This window comes from Protopterus annectens, chromosome 3.part1, assembly GCF_019279795.1.
Source record: "Protopterus annectens isolate FY-2018-M chromosome 3.part1, PAN1.0, whole genome shotgun sequence".
In the NCBI taxonomy this organism is placed as follows: Eukaryota; Metazoa; Chordata; order Ceratodontiformes; family Protopteridae; genus Protopterus; species Protopterus annectens.
In genome coordinates, this window is record NC_056732.1 from 863293368 (window position 1) to 863315575 (window position 22208).

The following is a 22208-nucleotide window of genomic DNA, read 5'->3' on the forward strand; positions in this document are numbered from 1 at the left end:
CTGTGCAGTCTGATTTTGGATGGCTTGTTCCTGGGCACCTTTCATCTGAATCCTCCCATGGTGATGGACTGCATGGCCTGAACAGTCAGACAAGACGTTGATTGTAATTTGTCTCGTATATGCAGTTATGGAGGCAACAGCAGATGTCAGCAAACTTGGCAGCACTCTTGTCACCCTGTTCCAATATTCACAGTTATTATCCAGGTGGTGCATTCAATTCCATACTCCACAGAATAATGTCACAATCTCCACAATGTTATTTGTAGTAGCCCTTGGTTACTGGATCACTAAACTATGCATCCACTAATTGAAACTGAGTTTTTCAGTCTTATCAAGAGCAGTACTTTAGTCATGGTGCTGACACATTCCAAGCATATCATAGGTTCATAGGTAGGTACTAGGCTATTGGCCCTAGGGCCTATATAAGGCTAGTCAAAAAGGTGCCATGGCTTTCACCACCCAAGACAATTATTTCCCTGTGTCACTGTTGAGCAGAGCCACAGAAGTGATCCCCGGGGCAAATTTCCTATTTCCCATCCAATCATCAAGATTTTTCTTGAAGAGTGCTAATGAAGAGCTTTGTTTGATATAGATAGGTAGTTTGTTCCAGAGTATGGGAAGTCTCTGGTACAGGAATCTATCCCTCCAGCATGTTCTGTTTATTGTGGTGACAAGGTTTAGGTCCCTAGAGTGTGTAGCTCAGAGGGATTTGGATTTCTTTAAGTGGAGCATGTCCACCAGCTCTGGGTTTGGCATAGTTTTGTATGTTAGGCAGTAATTGCCTCTGAGCAGGCGATATGCGATGGAGTAAAGCTGGATTTTGAGATGGTCTGCATAGGGCATCTGTTTGAGGCCAGTAATCCTCTTTGTGAGGTATTTCTGTGGTCTTTCCAGTTGTTGTAGATGTCTTGTGAGGTACATGCCAAAACGGGCATTGTACTCTATAACTGATTGAATGAGTGAGGAGTAGAGAGGAACAATGACCTTTTTTTCCTGGATGAGAAACCTTTTGTGATGAGGTGTGCCATGTAGAAGGATTTCCTGACTACTGTGCTGATATGATTATCAAAGGAGAGACTACTGTCCACCTGTGTCCCAAGGTCTCTTATCACACATTTTCGGTGTTAAGTTTACTACCTACCGCCTATGTGGTAGTTCATGGGTACAGAGTTTTTACCAAAGGGGATGACAATGAACTTTTTGGCATTGAGCTTGAGGCCATGGTTTTGACACCAGGCATCTATCTGAGTGAGGCCCTTTTGTTTGTCTCCATTATGGTGGGTAACCCATCTCATAAGTGTTGTACATATTAGATGCTTTGTGTGTTGGACACACAGATGGAACCCAAGATGAGAGTTTCAGATACACAATGTCTGGAATGTTCTGATGAGGTCATCTGCTCAGTGAATACCTCTACAGTTGCTTCTTTTGTGCAGATGTGGGTGACTCATCTCCCTGTTGTGTTGAAGACAGTGCTGTTGCTGTGTCACTAGACCATGTCACTTGTAGTTTGTCACTTTACCAGCAATAGTTGTCCTGTTGATGATAGTCTTGTGTTGCTCTGAATTGCAGGATCCTCAACTGGTGGAACCTGAGAAATACACATATGTTTCCATATCCACCTATGACATTTATAGTGATAAATATGAAAAAAAGATATATAGTATATTGGAAAACATATGATGTGCAAGAGCCTGCATTTGCAAACCAAACTTGCCTGGAATGACATATATGCAGGTGAAACTTGATCAAGCCCTCTCTTCAATCATGTAGATATGTGTGCTATTGTCTATTATAATGAATATTACTAACTTGGTAATTCCTCCATTGACATATGGGTAGTTGATTCCTGGAATGCTCACACATCAGAAACAACTCACGGTATAAAGTCCTGAGCCTCCTGGGCAGTAGGAAACATCTAACACCAGCTTGAGCTCTTTGGAATGCTTCTGTGCTGATGGTCTACCGTCTGTGGTTGAACTGCTTTAAATGATGTCCTGTTCCAGTCTCATTATATGGAATACCATATCCATAGCCCTCTTTTGTACCTGTTGAGGGGACCTATTTTCTCTGACCATTGAATTCACATCCTGCATCAGTCATTCCAAAATTTGGTCTAAGTATTGATTTTCTTCAGCAACTTTTCCTAAGCAGTAAATGCCAGTTGTGCAAAGGGCCTATAGTAATAGTTTGTTCTACTGGCTAGTGAAATTTTCTGCCACCCTTGGGTCACCATGCAAATACCTGTACATTGGCTGGAAAAATGTGTCATTTAGATGATGTATCTGCAGTGCTGTGGCATTCATGTGATTATGATCATGGCCATCTCACATGTGCTTGGTTAGGAAACTGCAGCTACTGCTATCCACTGCCCTGCCTCCCTACCCCCTTTTTTACTGTACCCATAACTCCACATACAGTACTGGAACTCCTTCACACTTTTTAACATGTACTCCTGTAGTATGTTATGTTCATGGCTTGATTCTCCTCCTCACTCCATATCCAAAACCAAATACTTTTGTGCCATGCCTTTGTGATGCAGTCCAGGTTACACATACATAAAAACACCCCTCACTCTCCTTGACAGCCAATACAGGGGTTGAATTATGGATGAGGTAGCTTACCTGGCTGGGTTCCTTCCTCATCTCTGAAGTGGTCCAAGTCTACAGAGCTAGTCTTTAAATTCATCCATATATTATTCTTGTATTTGTATATGGTGTTGCACACAATACCAGTGGTGCTTTATAATATACCATAGCAGGCATTAAGTGCAGCAGTTATGCAAATGAAGCCAGACAGCACTAATGCCTGTGAATTGCCATCTGTGTACAATGCATTACTGGAACATATCGCTATGAGCAGCCTTACATGTCACATTTAGCATGAACAATGTGACCTCTGTTCTGTTATACATGGCATGTGGATGCAATTAGGTGCTACAGCACTACATTATGAAACACACAATTTACACATGTCATTCTCAGCAAATCTGACTACTGTATTGCTCCTTGAGTAGTCCTACAGGTTAGTTATGACTGCCATTGTGAGTGGTAAAAGCAGGACTTCTGCATGTCATGCTAAGAAGAGCAAGATTTTCCTGTTCTTCCTACAGAGGCATTTTAAGAAGCTTCTACTGGATCACTATCATTGTTCTCTCAAGAAAGTGTATGGCTAATGCAAGCTGACACAGTCACTCAGCAATGCCACTTGCATCACATGTTCCTTGAAGAAATATCTTCAGTACAATTACCTGCACTTCTACAACCCAGGCCACTTCCAACAATGGGAACCAAATGATCAGGAGACTGTGCCAGAGACATACTGCAAAAAAAAAAATTTTTAACCATTGTCATCCAGAATGTACACTACTGTACATATATACTTAACATTATCAGCTTTGTTTTGCAGGTGCTGAGTAGTGACTCACCATAATATAGCTAGGTGAAGAAAAAAGACAGGAGACATCTCCAGGTAGCAAGTTGTGTATGTGTTCTGTGCAAGTCTACTGTGCAAATGAAACTACTTTTCTATTAGGTAATTTACTCCCATTATGTCATGCTTCTAAAGGCCCAGTTACGGAAATGAACTCACAGCCACTTCTCTTGGTTTCTGTTAATGGGATACCACTGTTGACTAGGTCAACCACTGAGAATGGGAAGATAATTCCTCTGCTGGAGGTGAACAACAGTAGACTGTGTAACTTTCTTAACCACGTCTCAGGGGAGGGGTCTCCTTCCCTCAAGGTCAGCTGAAGGAGTTTGCACTGGAATGCTGACATGAGTTGGTGAAGCCGGTCACTGAGAAAGTGCACTGGAACCCAGTTGCTCGGCTTGGCAACACAGAGCACATTGTGGCATGACTGGAAAACATTGCACAACCATTACACCTAGCCTATTGAGACACTAGAGGACAAATTGTCCTATAACGTCAGCCACTCACCTGACTGATCATTGAGTTTCTTTCCTTTGTGCAAGCATGGCAGGTGGCAATGTAGGAGTCCAACCTATAATATTCTTGCATATTCACCCCCTTAAGTGCCATTCTCCATTCCTTGCTCATTTTTCAACACTTCTTATCATCAGATGTCCATCCACTACATGCACATTTATGTTCACTGTCCTCCCCACCTTTTTATGTGTATACTGCCCATGTTTATCTCTGTCTGTGTTACATCTTTGTCTGACCCTGCTTCCTACTGTTCTCACTTTGTCTCACCTTGAATATTCCCTTGATACCTTCCCACCTATCCTTCCTACTCTTCTTTTTTCAAACTTACAAAGCTATGTTTATCCAGTAATCATGCCTTACTGTCACCCTTCTGTGAATGCCTCTGCTTGTAGTTCTTCCCTTTCTACAGTCCATTTTTATGATGTGGAGGGTTATTATATTGTTGTACATTCACACATTGGTCTTTCTGTTGGCAACAGTTTTGAGCAGTGATCTTCTTGTGGCTATCTGCAGTTGGTTGTAATTACATATCACTGCATTTTCCATGGCTTTGTACACTGACTCAGGAACATTCATGTTCATAGATTCATAGGTGTGTACTAAGCTAATGGACCTGGATCCTTCACAAACCTAGCCCAAAGGATTACCCTGGCTATACACTGTTATGTAATGGACTATCATATTCTTCACATCGCATATGAGGTTTGCTGTAACAATACTTCTTGAAATACTTCTTTAAATATGCCTTCAAAACACTATGTTCAATGTTTAATTTAGGCCATGAATCTCAAATGACATAAATATTGTCCAAATTTCATAAAGAAAAAGAATAAATAAGCATTTTACATTCCATTTATCCACTTTATTTTTTTTTAAATACTTGCGTCCTTTAATGCCTGTCAGGTTGCTAATGGAAAAAATATTCCATATTCTTCCAGACCTAGACCGGAAGAATATAACAACTATTCTAGATTTATGCATCTTCAATGCTACATTTCACTGTTACCCAGGATCTCATTTTTAAAGTTTTATATACCCAAATCAGGTGCACCTTAAATGTCTATAAAATATTGAAAATCTTCCTAAGTCTATCTTTATGTTTTAAATATGAGCACCCTCAAATCCTCTTGCTAAACATCTTTTGCAGTTTTTGCAGTCTTCCAATATCAACTCTAGAATATACACAAACTCCAGAACCATATTACATAACTGGTCTAATAACTTACTTATAGATTGAAAACATAAATGACGCATCTGCTGGTCTAACAGTTCTCTCCAAAACTGTGATTACAGAGTATGTATTTCTCATTATCATGTCTATCTGTCTTCCAAAGTCAAGAGCTCCAGCTACTCTAATACCCAAACTGTCATATTATATTCAGTCTCCGGTTTCCTTCCACATTGCAAAGACATGTGTCTGGAGTGTTTCTACCTGAGCCTCCACTGAAAATTGGCTTGTTCCAAGTCGAACTTTTCTAGCAAACAAATGCTAAATAAATAAATAAATGAAATTATTTTATAATACTTACCAATAAGACTAGTGAACCTTATAAGCCTATATAATGGGGAGTGGGCCCCTCTCTTTTTAACTGGAACAATGTAAGTACCTTTCCATTCATTAAGTATAGTAAACTCCCACTAGTACTCTCTTTTAGAGAACATAAAATGCACATTCATATTATCAGGGCCAATATCAGTATCTTGTTTTATCTTGCAAAGTGCCTGACTTCTCCATTAAGTCATCTCATATGGTTGGACTGTCAAACCCAGAAGTATTTATTTCATTGAATACTTGGTTCTATAAGATATTCCCCTCAACCGACCTTTATTAACAAATACCAAACCAATTTACCAAGCAATAATCATTTGACAGCAACTTCTGTTCATTAATTACATAAACATTCAAAGTCCTAAGGTTATTACATTTCCTAATATATTTCTGGAAAGATTATTTTTATTTTCTATCACATTTTTGCTAAATTTATTTCATATTTACACTTAGCCTTCCTAATCAATTTTCTATCCAATAAAGCTACTTTTTTTATATATGTTTCTATTTCACTCTGATGGACAACTTCTCTGCCATGCCAACATGTTCCTAATACCCAGCCATGAAGGATTGATATGTAGCCCAGGCCGGTATGACACTGACCCTGAGCAGTATCCTACCCTCACCAAGAATGATGCCACAATACAGAGACAAATTGATCAACTTTAATAATTGGCTTAATTACTGGTGTCATTCTAAGGGGATCCAATGTCTGTCTGCCTGGGATGACATGCTTGACAAGCCACGCTGCTTCGCAAGGGACGGCTTGCACCTGTCACCCCTGGGCTTCCGGATATTGGCAAAGGCTCTTGCCACCCCCATAGTGCCTTTTTTAGGCAAGGCTCAAATGATAAACCTACCGCCCTAGAAAACAAAAATGGAGAAAAACTAAGGGTAATACTGCTCAATGCCAGAAGTCTAAACCTCAAGATGCACGCGCTCGAAGCCCTCCTCAGTATGGAGAACATCGATGTTTGTGCTGTGACTGAAACATGGTTCAAGGCTCCTGAGAGCACCCCAGCACTATCAGGTTATACCTCATATCATGCGTTCCGCCCCAAAATCCAGACCGAACTACAAAAGGAGGGGAGTATCCATATTCATAAAGGATACCCACACCTCCAGGTTAGTGGCAATGCACGAAGCATCGGAGACCATCCAGGTGCAATTAACCATAGGTAAAACTGCCCTACAGTTTGTAACATGCTACAGACCACCTTCTCAAACTCAGGAAACCCACACAGCCTTCCTGAAGACACTGGAGAGTATAAATGTCTCTCCAAACACCATCATATTGGGTGACTTCAACTACCCAAACATAGACTGGGAACATTACTCAAGCCCCAACACCCTAGCCCAAAGGTTCCTTGAGTTCATAAACTCAAATGCTATGGAACAACTAGTCACCATTCCCACAAGAGGAGAAAATATACTAGACCTGATCATCACAAACATGGGGACAAAATGCTCCACACCGGAAGTATATCCCTCATTGGTGAGATCAGACCATAAATTAATCTCACTGGAGATCCACATCCCGCCCCCACCCCCAGCAAAAAAGACCACAGTGAAGAACTTCTCAAAAGCAAACTTTACACTTCTTAAGACTGGAGTGGTATCCTTCAAGGCCCCCGAGCCAGTGGAAACCACAACCCACGCTGCTGAAACCCTTACAAATGCATTCAACGAGCACCTCCAGGAATGTATGGATCAAGCAATCCCTAATAAAATCAAGACCCTTTCCACCAAAGGCAGGCGCCCCGTCTGGTGGACTCCAGCCATAAACAAACTCTACAACAAGAGGAGAAAGCTACTACATGACAGAGCAAAATCCCTAAATGGGAAGGCATCTCTGATCAATACTAGCAAAAAACTACGATCACTCATAAAATCATCCAAGGCGAACTTTGAGAGAAAAATCGCTAATGACACAAAAAACAATCATAAAGCCTTCTTTAGCTATGTTAGAAACCTGGGTGGAAACTCCCAGATATGCTCAGAATTAGTCCAAAATGATAAAAAAAGCACTGAACCCACAGACATTGCCAACATACTGGCAGACAGGTTCAGTGCAAATTTCTCCCCTCCCTCCCCCCCAAAAGAAGAAATATCTATCCCACCAGAGTCTAGCCTCCCAAACATCTCAGATGCCCAGGTGAGTGCTGCTCTCTCTAAAGCAAAAAACAGAGCATCAATGGGACCGGACGGTGTCCCCGGCTGTGTGCTACATGAACTCAATGAGGAACTAAACCCACACATAAGGCTGCTGTTTAATCTTAGCCTTACTACAGGATACGTACCCAAAGAATGGCGTACGGCAACTGTGGTCCCACTCCACAAAGGCGGTGCTTCTACGGACCCTGGAAATTACCGCCCCATAAGCTTGACAAGCCTTGTCTGCAAAGCTATGGAGAGGATTATAATGGAACTCATAAATAAAGACATTGGGGACCTACAGACACTGGATCCTACCCAATTTGGCTTTGTCAAGGGCAGATCCTGCCTCTTGAACTTGGTCGACTTTTTCGAAACAGTCACTAAGGCCATTGATGAGGGTAAGGCAGTTCACACAGCCTACCTTGACCTAGCAAAAGCATTCGACACAATACCCCACTCGGGCATCATAGAAAAGCTCACCAGCTTAGATGTAAACCCATATGTCACAAGATGGGTTGCAAACTGGCTCAAGGACAGAACACACAGGGTTAGAGTTGCTGTTGCCATGTCAGACTCTAAGCCGGTCACGAGCGGTGTCCCACAGGGCTCAGTCCTGGGCCCCCTCTTGTTCGGCATTTATTTTTCTGAAGTGCAGGCAAACATAGGGGGATTGTGGCTGACAAAATTTGCAGATGACTGCAAACTGGGCACCATAATTGACACTCCATCAGACACAGCCATCCTCCAGAAAGGTCTCATAGAAATGGATAACTGGTGCCAGAGCCATGGCCTTAAGCTAAATGCCAAAAAATGTATAGTCATACCCTTTGGGAAAAACAAGGTAACCCCTAATTACCACATAGGTGGTAATCCATTAAACACGGAAGAAGTTATCAGGGACCTGGGGACCCAAGTTGACAGTAACCTCTCTTTTGACACTCACATTGCCAAAGTGGTTAGGAAGACCTTCTACATTGCCCACCTGATCATGAAGGGATTCACATCCAGATCAGGAGAGGTCATTGTACCCTGTACTCTTCACTTATCAGACCAATGATTGAGTACAACGCCCCATTCGAATGTACCTTACCCGACACCTGCAGCAGTTGTAAAGACCCCAAAAGTTCCTCACCAAAAGGATAAAGGGGCTCAAACATATGTCATACGATGCCCGACTGAAGAAACTCCAGCTCTATTCAGTCGCATACCGTCTGCTCAGAGGTGATCTGTGCCTGACATACAAGGCCATGTCCAACCCAGAATTAATGGACATGCTCCACCTCAAAAAATCCAAATCCACCAGAGCCACGAGAGCAAGAGACTTAAACCTCAACACGGATATAAATAGGACGTGCTGGAGGGACAGATTCATCACCCAGAGACTCCCTACACTGTGGAACAGAATCCCAGTCCATGTGAGGCAGAGCCCCTCACTGACTCTGTTCAAGAGAAATCTTGACGAGTGGATGGGAGATCGTAGGTTTATCCTGGGAATCATCTCTGTATCACTGCTGGACAGAGGCACAGCAAACTAATGGGTATAGTATTCTCATCCTAAGGGGTGGTGAAAGCCACACACACTCTGGCTAGGCTTATAAATGCCCTAGGGCAGATAGCCTAGTATGAACCTATGAACCTATGAACCTATATGTGTTTGAGTCATTAATTACCTTGCATCTGGAACCAAACATTCCATAACTGTAAACAAATTTCCAAGAAAACAATCCCACATCTCTTCTCCTAGGAGGCCATTCAGTTCTTCTTTCCAGCCCTGGCTTCTCAAATACTCATTAATTGCAGGATATTTGACTTACATACATTCTTTTTTCCTTAAAATATTTTAGATCTTCCTTCCTTCCTCAATGCACCTACTTATATTACATGAAACTGCTGAATGATCTGAAGTACTAATAAGTTCCTTAATACTCAAATCCATTATCTTTACATTGTTTCCAAACTATTCCTGGTTATTTATATTTCCTCCCAAAACAATATTTGAACTAACATTAAGGGTTTTAACTATGTTCTTTTGTTTTCAAAGATGACAGATTTTTCTCATCATGCTTGTTTAAACTTCTAGCATTTGATAAGAACATAGTCCATCTGCAACTTCTAGCATTTGTTAATAAAGTAGTCAAGCAACCATTTTTCTTCATGAAATTTCTATTTAAAACAGTATTAATTCTTCTTCTAAAACTCCTTGAAAAGATATGTCTGGTTTATGGCACCAAATTTTGTTAATTGTAGAACTAAGATGGTAGTCATTCCTTGCAAAATAAACATTCCTGTCCAGCACATATTTTGATAAACAAAAATGAATTTTTTTAATTCAAGCATAATCTTATTCTTCTTTCGGCTTTTCCCAGTTAGGGGTCGCCACAGCAGATTTAAAATCATCCTCTGCTAATGATTGGCAGTAGATTATTTACGGGTGCCGGGGTGCCAGCTCTACGCCCAACCTTCAACGAAGGCATGCCCATTCTATGCATGTCTTTCGAACTTCACTCTACTGTGGGGAGGACATGCAGACTCCACAAAGAAGGCGTTCCAGCCGAGGATTGAATGGGAGAACCTCTTGCTGTGAGGCAACAATGCTACCACTGCACCACCGCGGCTTTAATTCAAGCATAATAATCCTTCTAATTCAAGTATTTAAACAACTGGCTTCTGCATTTATGCTTCATCATACTTAACTGCTGGAAAGCTATCCATAAGGAAAATCTTAACTTTTCACTTTGATCAATGCTCCACAATTTCAGATACCTCATTCAATAACTGCTGGACAGCTAATTCTTCCAATACTGCTATTTCTACTGAAAACTATAACTGCATAAAACATTGATTTTTTTTCCCTCAACTAGTGTCAGAATTCCATTTTTTCATCAATTATCTTTGCACTATGAAGTGCTGTAAACTCTATCCTTTCCTTATCTGTCAGAGGTAAATATTATTTCCTGTTTTTCAACATAACATTTTCCATTATACAAGCAGCACCATTCCCCATCACATTTTTTTCCTATTGTGCATATTATTTAAAATCATCCTCTCTATTGACATTTTCTTCCTTCTCACTACCAAAATTAATTATATTTTGATAAGAATTTTCTTTATTTTCTCCATCAGAAACACAACACCCTCTCACCATATCTACTTTTTTTTATTAGCTCTTTGACCCACCTTTCTAAATTTGAGACATCATGTAATGCTAAACCTACTGTCCTATGTCTTTTCTTTCTGGCCTTTACTGTTGCCCTTTTATCTTTGTATTTTCATTAAACTAAAGCTATCTTCTTCACTTGAGTCATTTTTTGTCAATGACTTTTTTTTGTTATTTGAAATACTTATTATACATTCTATTAGACAATAATCCCTATGAAACTTCTATATTTTTATGTAATATAAATATCATCCCTATCTCTTATTTCAATAAAGGTCTCTCATCTTAAAATAGTTTTCTACTAAAAGCTGTTTGCCTAAATGCTCACTAATTCCAGTTCTGTGATGCTGAAAGGCATCAAATCAATAAATAAATCAACAGTTGTACCTGCTGTATTTAGCAACTTTTGTTTTAATTATTTATTCACTATGCAGTTGAAAGCAACAGTGGCAACAATGACAAATTCAGTTACATATGCCATTTATGTATTGAATTCTGTTGTACTGCATATAAGATTTCCTTTTACTGTCATGGAAAATTAATTATGACTTCAGAAGCTGTCGTCATTTGTGTAGTGATGAAGGGTGTAGTGGCAACCATAAAATGTATATGGTTGGATGCTTATTTTACTGTGCAATTTCTTTTGTTCAAATACTTTTATTCAGATTTTAACATTTAAATAACAATTTATAACATTTGAAATGCATAGTAATATATAACTTAAGAAAGACAATTATAAAAACAAAACAAAAACAAATATTTACAGAGGTGTCTACTTTACAATAAGAATTCTAAAAGATTGCAAAAAACTTAACATTAATTATTTAAGTATTTACAACTGTTTATTTTGCAATTCTTTAATTTCCATCCAAGTATTGTAGGAAGACGTGATTCTGGTTGTTCTTGTTTTGATTGTAATAAGTTCTAATCAACAAACCTTAGTTGGAATGCTTACAAATTCTTTTATAGCTGGAGTAGGTTCACTTTTCCAATTCTTATTAATACATTTTATTGCTTTTATTAAAATATTTCATAAAAATGGGTATTTTATTTCTGAGACACTAGCAGGGATTGGAGTATTAAATAAAATTAGTGATATGGTTAAATAAACTAATCATTGAACAGAAACTGTAAAACAAAGATTGATGTTATCCCAGAATGGTTTAAGTACAGCACAATCAAAAACATATGTTGACATTGGCTTTAACATTTAACTTATAACTACAAAAATCCACTCTTTTTTGTACATTAATTCAACTCTATGAGGTATGAAGAAAGTTCTGTGAGTGAATTTTCAAGAGAATAATGTCAATTTTAATTAGAATGTAATTTGTTTTATGTTATTAGCATTACTTTTTTATCATTTTCACTTGGACAGTTATTATTCATGAGTCTGAAGTATTCCAAATACTTCAGACTCATGAATAATAACTGTCCAAGTGAAAATGATAAAAAAAAAGTAATGCTAATAACATAAAAAAAAAAATGAGTCTGAAATATTCCAAATAACCCAGCCACTGGGGATGCACAAGCCAGTGCATTTCTTTGTGTCAGTCCCAAACCTGGATAAATGGGGAGGGTTGCATCAGGAAAGACATCCAGCACAAAATTTTGCCAAATCATACATGCGGACAACAGTACAGATGTACATACTGGATCGGTCGAGGCCCGGGTTAACAACAACCGCCACCAGTACTGTTGGCCAACAGGGTGCAGGCAGAAATTAGGCTACTGTTGGCCAAAGGAGGAGAAGAGGGAGAAGGCATACCTGAAGGCAGGTAAAGGCTAGGACTGTGATAAAGGGGTCAGAACTTTGAATGTTGGCAGTATGACTGGTAAAGGGAGAGAGCTAGCTGATATGATGGACCGAAGGAAGGTTGGTATATTGTGTGTGCAAGAGACCAGATGGAAGGGGAACAAGGCTAGGTGTAATGGAGGTGGGTTGAAATTGTTTTATCATGGTGTGGATTGGAGAAGAAATGGGGTAGGTGTTATCCTGAAGGAACAGTATGCTAAGCGTGTTTTGGAGGTGAAAAGAGTGTCAGATAGAGTGATGTTTATGAAGCTGGAAATTGATGGTGTAATGATGAATGTTGTTAGTGCATATGCTCCACAAGTTGGGTGTGTGATGGATGAGAAAGAAAAATTTTGGAGTGAGTTGGATGAAGTGGTGATGACTGTACCCAAGGGTGAGAGACTGGTGATTGGAGCAGATTTCAATGGGCATGTTGGTGAAGAGAACAGTGGGATGAGGAAGTGATGGGTAGGTATGGTGTTAAGCAAAGGTGAGATGGTAGTGGATTTTGTGAAAAGGATGGACATGGCTGTGATGAATACATATTTTAACAAGAGGGAGGAGCATAGGGTGACATACAAGAGTGGAGGAAGATGCACACAGGTGGATTATACTTATGTAGAAGGGTCAGTCTGAAGGAGATTGGAGACTGTAAAGTGGTGGCAGGGGAAGGTGTAGTTAGGCTGCATAGGATGGTGGTTTGTAGGATGACATTGGTGATCAAGAAGAGGAGGATGAGTGTGAGGGCAGCACCAAGGATCAAATGGTGGAAACTGAAAAAGGGTAATTGTGAGGTGGAGTTCAGGGAAGAGTTAAGACAGGCACTGGGTGGCAGTGAATAGTTTCCGAATAGCTGGGTAACTCCAGCAGAGCTAGTAAGAGAGATGGCTAGAAAGGTACTTGGTGTGACATCTGGAAAGTGGAAAGAGGACAAGGAGACCTGGTGGTGGAATGAAGAAGTACAGGAGAGTATACAGAGAAAGAGGGTGGCGAAGAAAAAGTAGGATTGTCAGAGAGATGAAGTAAGTAGACAAGAGTATAAGGAGATGAGGTGCATGGCAAAGAGAGAGATGGTGAAGGCTAAGGATAAGGTATATGAAGAGTTGCATGAAAGGTTGGACACTAAGGAGGGAGAAAAGGACCTGTACCAATTGGCTAGACAGAGGGACCAAGCTAGTAAAGATGTGCAGCAGGTAAGGGTGATAAAGGATAATGAGGGAAACGGTTTTCTATCATAAATTCGAAAATCAGAAAAAAATGTGTCTGCATTTTCGAATTTATACATCGGAAATGAACATTTCCGAATTAACCTAAAGTCGAAAACAGCTGAGTATTGTCAAAAATGTCACTCGCGACATTTACGGCAATACACAGCACTCCCACCCATCCCATAACTACCTACCTACCTAGCCTAAACTCACAGTTATGCAGGGGGGCAAGCCCCCCTGCACCCCCCACACCTCCCCTACCTTAATATTCCAACTCCGAGATCGCACTACAGTGAGGAAAGGGATGTATTTCCCTAACCGCACTGTACCATGATCCCCTCACATGAGCAAACATTAGAATTGCGAATGCACAGTCCATTCACAATGGTAACGTTCGCTCACATCACCTGCTGAAATATGAAGTATTTGAACATCTGTTGTTCGAATACTTCATAGCCGTGCAAGTGCACATTGGCATTGTGATAGTAAACCAAGGGAAACATACTCACAAGCGAGGAGAGTGTCTTGAGCAGATGGAAAGACTTCTTTGAGGAGCTGATGAATGAAGAGAATGAGAGGGAGAGAAGGTTGGATGATGTGCGGATAGTGAATCATGAAGTGCAGTGGATTAGTAAGGAAAAAGTAAGGATAGCTATGAAGAGGATGAAGAATGGAAAGGCTGTTGGTCCAGATGCCATACCTGCAGAAGCATGGAGGTGCTTAGGTGAAATGGCAGTGGAGTTTTTAACTAGATTGTTTAATGAAATCTTGGAAAGTGAGAGTATGTCTGAGGAATGAAGAAAAATTGTTTTTGGTACCAAGTTTTAAGAATAAGGGTGATGTGCAGAGCTGTAGTAACTACATAGGGATTAAATTGATCAGTCACAGCATGAAGTTATGGGAAAGAGTAGTGGAAGCTAGGTTAAGAAGGGAGGTGATGATTAGTGATCAGCAGTATGGTTTCATGCCAGGAAAGAGCACTACAGATGCAATGTTTGCTCTGAGAGTGTTGATGGAGATGTACAGAGAAGGTCGGAGTTGCATTGTGTCTTTGTGGACTTAGTGAAAGCATATGACAGGGTACCTAGAGAGGAGTTGTGGTATTGTATAAGGAAGTCAGGAATGGCAGAGAAGTATGTAAAAGTGGTACAGGATATGTACAAAGGTAGTGTGACAGAGGTGAGGTCTGTGGTGGGAGTGATGGATACGTTTAAGGTGGAAGTGGAATTACATCAAGGATCAGCTCTGAGCCATTTCTTATTTGCAATGGTGATGGACAGGTTGACAGACAAGATCAGACAGGAGTACCCGTGGACTATGATGTTTGGAGATGACATTGTGATCTGTAGTGAGAGTAGAGAACAGGTGGAGCAGACCCTGGACAGGTAGAGATATGCTCTAGAGAGAAGAGGAATGAAGGTCAGCAGGACTAAGACAGAATATTTGTGTGTGAATGAGAGGGAGGAGAGAAGTGGCGAAGGTGGATGAGTTTAAATGCTTGGGATCAACAGTTCAGAGTAATGATAAGTGTGGAAGAGAGTACAGTCAGGATGGAGTGGGTGGAGAAGAGTGTCAGGAGTGATTTGTGACAGACAAGTACCAGTAAGAGTGAAAGGGAAAGTCTACAAAAGGGTAGTGAGACCAGCTATGTTATATGGGATGGAGACAGTGGCATTGACAAAAAGGCAGGAGTCAGAGCTTGACGTGGCAGAGTTAAAGATGTTAAGATTTGCACTGGGTGTGACGAGGATGGACAGGATTAGAAATAAGTATATTAGAGGGTCAGCCCAGGTTGGAAGGTTTGGAGACAAAGCCAGAGAGGCAAGATTACATTGGTTTGGACATGTGCTGAGGAGGGATGCAGAGTATATTGGGAAAAAGATGCTAAGGATGAAGCTGCCAGGTAACAGAAAAAGAGGAAAGCCTAAGATAAAGTTTATGGATATTGTGAGAGAGGACATGCAGGAGGTTGTTTTGACAAAGCAAGATGCAGAGGACAGGAAGAAATGGAAACAGTTGATCTGCTGTTGCGACCCCTAATCGGGAAAAGCCAAAAGAAGAAGAAGTCTGAAGTATTCCAAATAGCTTTTTTAGTAATATTCTGTTGCATTTTTATCCACTTTATATATTTTAGAAAGAAGTCCTTTTCTGATTATTTGTTGTATTAGAATAATTAAAAGATAAATAAGCTTAGGTACAGAATTTCTTAACTTTGGTTGCATTAAATTAATCTCATGTTCAGCAACTTGTTTACAGTTTTGAATATCTAACCAAATTTCCTTACTCCAAATCAAATGTATTTATTGTATAATCTACTGTTTTCAGTTTTTCATTATCCATTAACTGAAACTGATATATCAATTGTTTCCATTTAAATGTAAACATTGAAGATAAATTAAATGTACAGATGCTATTTTGAGTAAATGCTATAGGAAACAGTAGAAAAATTCATGCCTTGTATTTTGTATTCCTATATATAAAATTTCTAAAGGTGATCATTATCATGGAAATATAAGAAGAGTTGATTGATTGATATTTACTATCTAAAAATTAGTCTTTTAACAGCCATTGAGGATTATTGTTTAATAATATATGCTGATTTTAATTTGTCAAGGGAATGGATTTTAACCAAATGATTTATTGCATCTCTTTCCGTTTAGCCATATCATCATTATTTAACCAGAGGAATATTGTTTTGATGATTGATGATAATAAATATAATTCTAGATCAGAGAAACCAGTGCCACCTGAAGACCAATCCCTTAAATAGTAATTCAAAGCTAATCTGGGTTGTTGGGGTACCAAAGAAATATAATTAAAGAATTAAACTGTTTTATACTGTTTTGGGGAGAAGAAGATATAAATATTGTATAGATATATATATATATATATATATATATATATATATATATATAGTAGAATAATCATTTTAATTAAAGAAAGTCTATCCTCCATAGTAAAAAAAAATGTTTTATTTAATGATAAGATTTTTTATGATAAACTATTATCATAATAAAAATTTATATTTTTGATATTATTTATTAAGGTTACCCATGAATAATTAATGTTTTGTCTTCTGCAATAAATTTAGAAAGTCTTTCACATACATCCAAAATATTACAGTTTAGAAGTAAAATGTGTGTTTTGTTTTCATTAAAACTTAAACCAGAATTCTTCTGGAAGTTTTCTATTTCATTAAAAACAGCAAAAAGGGAATGATTATGATCATTCAATTGAGGAGAATGTCATCTGTAAGCAGTTGGCTTTTGGAAATTAAATTCTTTTTTTATCTGTATGCCTTTGATGTCCATACTTGACCTTATATAAAATGCAAATGGTGCCATAATTAATGTAAATATCAATAATGAGAGAGGACAAACCTGTTTACTTCCTTTGAAAATCATAGCTGACTCTGAAGTATATAAACCAATTTTTATGTAAGCAAAACAATTGTCATAATGGAGATTAATGAGTTGTAAGAAATTATTTGAAAAATTACATTTTTCTAAAACTACTAAAAGGTATTTCCAATTGACTGAGTCAAAAGTGTTATTAATGTCTAAACTTATTAATGTTAACTTATCTTTTATGTCATTAGCATAATATATTATTGTTAATATTATTTTAATGTTATCATAGGAATTCCAATTTATTATGAATCCAGTTTGGTTGTTATTAATTAAAGATGGTAAAAATTGCTGCAATCCACTAACATAAATAGCCATAAGTATTTTACAGTCAATATTTAATAATGAGATTAGTCTATAAGAAGAACAAACTGCAGGATCTTTATCAAGTTTTAAAATCATGGATATAAATGTGTACTTCCAAGATGGAACCTTTTTAGATATTTAACTACTGAAAATACTTTGAACAAAATACTTAAAGCATCATTAGGCATTTGTTTATAAAGTTCAGGTGTTGCACTGTTGTTACCAGGAGCCTTGTTAGGTTTTAATTTATTAATTTGTGCTTTAAGTTCAGACTTTAAAACCAGCCTATGAAATTGTTTTCTTCTGGTCTTCAGTTAATTTACTTTTCATTAATTACTTATTGTGGATCCATTGTTGGATTAGATTGATGAATTTTGTTAAAGTATGTCCTAAATACTCTTGGTATGTCTTTTATATCAGTAACCTTCTTTTTACCATTTGCAGAATATAGCTCTTTGACATGATTACATTAAATAAGCATGTTGTTCTAGCAGCTAACTTATGCATGGGCTTAGGATTTATAAAATAGTTAATTATTGTAATATTTTCCAAGTTAATCATTATTTTATGATGTAAAGCTTCTAAATATTACTCAGTTAGACTATTAATTTCTTTTGCCGAATTATGATTCCCCTTTTCACTATCTAATTTTAGCTTATCGATTTTTATCTTGTAGGTCTACTAGTTCCTTTTTCAATTGCTTCTTCTTTAAGGCATACCAGCTCATAACTGTACCATATAAATATGCTTTTAAAACATCCTGTAAATAAATTTCTGAAATATCTTCTGTACAATTCATTTCAATAAAGGTGTGAATTTCATTATTTAAGAATTCCTTAAAATCCTTTAAGTTAGTTATATTAGCAGGAACCCTTCTAATGGGGATATTGTTAATAAAATTTCATCTAATCTCAAAAGTTAAGGCATTATGGTCAGAAAGTGGACAAGAGACTATCTTAATCTTACCTAGTCTAGTAGTGAAATCATTTGAAACATAAACTCTGTCTATTCTTGATTGTGTCCCATGTCTATGTGAAAAGTAAGTAAAAAAAGAGATTCTGAGTCTAAACATTCATTAATATCTTTTATACGAAATAAATATATAAATCCCTTTAATGCTTTTGCTGAGGCAGGTATCCTACATGTTCTGATAGTATTAAAATCTTCTTTCTTTAATATACAATTAAAATCTCCTGCAGATATAATGCTGCTTTTTGAGATTTTAATATTCTGATCCAATTGATACTTAACAGTTTTACCTACTAATTCAGGTATTCAATACATATTAATGAAAATGTATAATCTCTTTTGATTTCTAGTGTTACTGAACAAACATTCCTTTATCATCGTTGCATGTGCTTAGAATTTTAGGTGCATGATAGAGATGATTCTAATGAAGTCTCAGGATATGAGATGAAAGCGCGCTTAATCTGTTTTTTTGGTTGTTACTATGGTTTTATGAGTTATTAAACTTTTTCAACATTCATACGGTTTCGCTCATTTTTTGGAATTTATCAGGTGGAGGACAGACTTTATTGTAACCGAACAGCATTGTGAGTTTGTTACTGGTCGTTTCTGCAGTTGCTGCATATTCTGGTGCATGGTAGAGTTTCTCCACAGGATAGCTACCCCTCTTTTTCTGATTATGTTGAGAACTAGATATGACAGTGCATAATTTAGAACTAACTGTATGTCTTCTTTTAACAAATATGTTTCCTGTAAAAAAATACCCCTCTTGCAACCATTATTTAAACTATTAGTATTAACAGAAATGTATTTTAACTAAGTCATATAATAGGTAAGTAGGTAAGCCAAAAATACAAATGGTAGCTTCAAAACGTCCAGTAGCATAATGTTAATAATATATTATTTCCAGAAATCTTGAACTCTTGAACTACTTAATAATATGTGTGTGTGTGTGTGTGTGTGTGTGTGTGTGTGTATATATATATATATATATATATATATATATATATATATATATATATATAAGTATTCATCAGTCTTGAAATTATTAGCTATGTTCTTATTCTTAGTAATAGTAGACATCAATAAAATACAAAATATTTTGCAAAATACCTAACATAAATTTCTATTAAAGTTCTTTACCCTCATGGAGTCTAACACTCCTAGTTTGGATAGAAAATATATCCGAATATTACCACCCATCAACAAAAGATAGCCCAAAACCCCACTGCTACCTTAAAACAATATGATCATTAAAGGAGCAATTAAGAAATGTCACACAGTGATAACACTGTGAACCATTTGTCTATTCTATCTTAATGTCTTGAAGTTCTGGAAAGTTGCTCAATTGAACTTCCATTCTTCTGAGGGACAAATAAACTCATAAATGGTTCAAACTGACTTGACAGGAAGATATAAAGCTGTGGTATTTGAGGACCAGAAAAGATAGAGATGAACTTCATTAAGCTGTTGGTCACTGATAATAATAGTAGATACAATGTTAGCCAACTAAGATGTTTAAAAAAATTAAATTCCAGTTGTGTGATTGGTTTAAATTTCTTGTTCATATTGTTATTTATTATTAGAAATAGAACAATGTATAGTGATAACCTTTTTGTATGAATAATGATCTGAATAAAGTGATATGTGGTACATGACAATGCTCTCATATTCATGTTTTGGAATGCGTTCAGTAGAAACACCATATAACCACCACTAAAAACACAAACTACATGCTATCTATAGGATCCTCTGAGGTAGAAAAGTACCATGAACATGGAGATTGCTATACAGTGATGAGCATGAAAATTCCCCTTGTCCCCACTGTAGTGTGATCTCAGAGTTGGTATATATAATGTGCAGGGGATAAACAAAATAAAACCACTCAAAAGCAGCAAATAGATGAAATAAGCATGCAGAACAGACCACCAGCAAAATCCAAGTTTATTTAAGTGCTTTTTGTCAAATGTCAGACTTCATCAGAATAAAATCACATGATCATGACAAACATATATACATCACCCCACCGAACCATTGGTCAATGTAATTACATCATTTCCTCAAAAAAAAAATTACAAAGTTAATAAAAATTGTTAAAACTTGATATTCTTGCAAAAAATCAAAATAAAAATAAAACTAATAAACCTACAAAAAATACATCGATTTTTATTTTAATACAGAACTCAAGGAAATTCTGTCATTAAGACCTGGTACTTGGCAGGCATTAGCTTTAATCTGCCATGTCAATTCCTTAAATTCTAGCCATTCATCCATTGGTCCCCCTTTTGCTCCAAGGTCAATATGGTCTTTTGCCCCAAACTTAAAAGTATGTGTGGGGCATGCACAAATGTGCTTGCACAAAGCACTGTTTATGTTTTTATTCTTGATGTCATACAGGTGTTGATACACCCTTTGCCTCAGTGCTCTTTTGGTCTTACCAATGTAGAAACTGTCACATAGATCGCACACTGTGACATACACCACCCCCTTTGAGTAACAGAAGTATTTCTTCCTAGGTTATACCATACCATAACCAGTGATTTTGATGGCCTCACCTTGAAACATGGCTGGACACTGATTACATCCCTCGCATTTGTAACAACCACCCAGTGTAGGTGCATTAGAGTCTCTTTCTAATAGGCTCTTTAGACTAACTTCCCACTTGTAAACTATACTGGGCTTGTATCCCACTACTGAGTGTACTTTGTTATCAATAGTGAACATTTCCTATAATCTACATATAATGTTCCTGATGTCATAGAAGTCAACACTAAAAAGAAAAATAAAAGCTCTTGATAATCCTGTCTCCCAATCTGGATTGCTCTAGTGGGACCATTATCATTGGACAATAGGCAAAAAATGTCCCAACACCCCCTGGTGTGCCCCACACATACTTTTAAGTTTGCTGGTGGTCTGTTCTCCATGCTTCTTTCATCTATTTGCTGCTTTTAAGGTGCAGGGGATGTGGGTTGTGCCCCCCTGCAAAGTGTTTTTGTAGCTGAGTGGAATTAATACATTATGTTTTTGCACTACTGACATTCGAACATGTCAGTATTTGGCATTCTGCAGTTCTGGTATTTCCGTCTGGGCATTTTGGTCTTCTGTCTTTAGATAAGTTGATTTATTGAATTTATATATATATATATATATATATATATATATATATATATATATATATATATATATATATGGGTCCAGGACTAATGCTCGAGCAGCCGTTTCACCAAATGTTAAACGACTGGGCATACTTACGCGAAAGTGCTTTTCACCAAAGAAGCACTTTTGAGTAAGTATGCCTGTTGTGTAGATCGCACTACAGTGGGGATAAGGGAAAATTCCCTTTACCCCAGTGTAGTTTGACCTCGGAGTGAGAATATAAAAGTAGGGGGATGTAGGGGGTGCAGGGAGGCTTGCCCCCTGCAAAAACGTAAATGTAATGTTTTTTTTTTATTTTAACACACTTTAACAGAAGCGCTTTTTCGGTGAAAGCGCTTTCCTTAAAGTGTGTTTGGGGATAGTGAATTCGGACTGTTGAATTTTCAATCAACAGTCCTAGAGCCGTATATACATGTTTATGAATATATAAGATTTTGTAGAGTAAACAATGTCTTGGCAAGTAAAGAACATAAAAAAGCAAACACTCAGGCATTATACCGAGATACAAATCAACATCTCACCTTGCCAGTGAGAAATGCATGTGTGTGTGTGTGTGTGT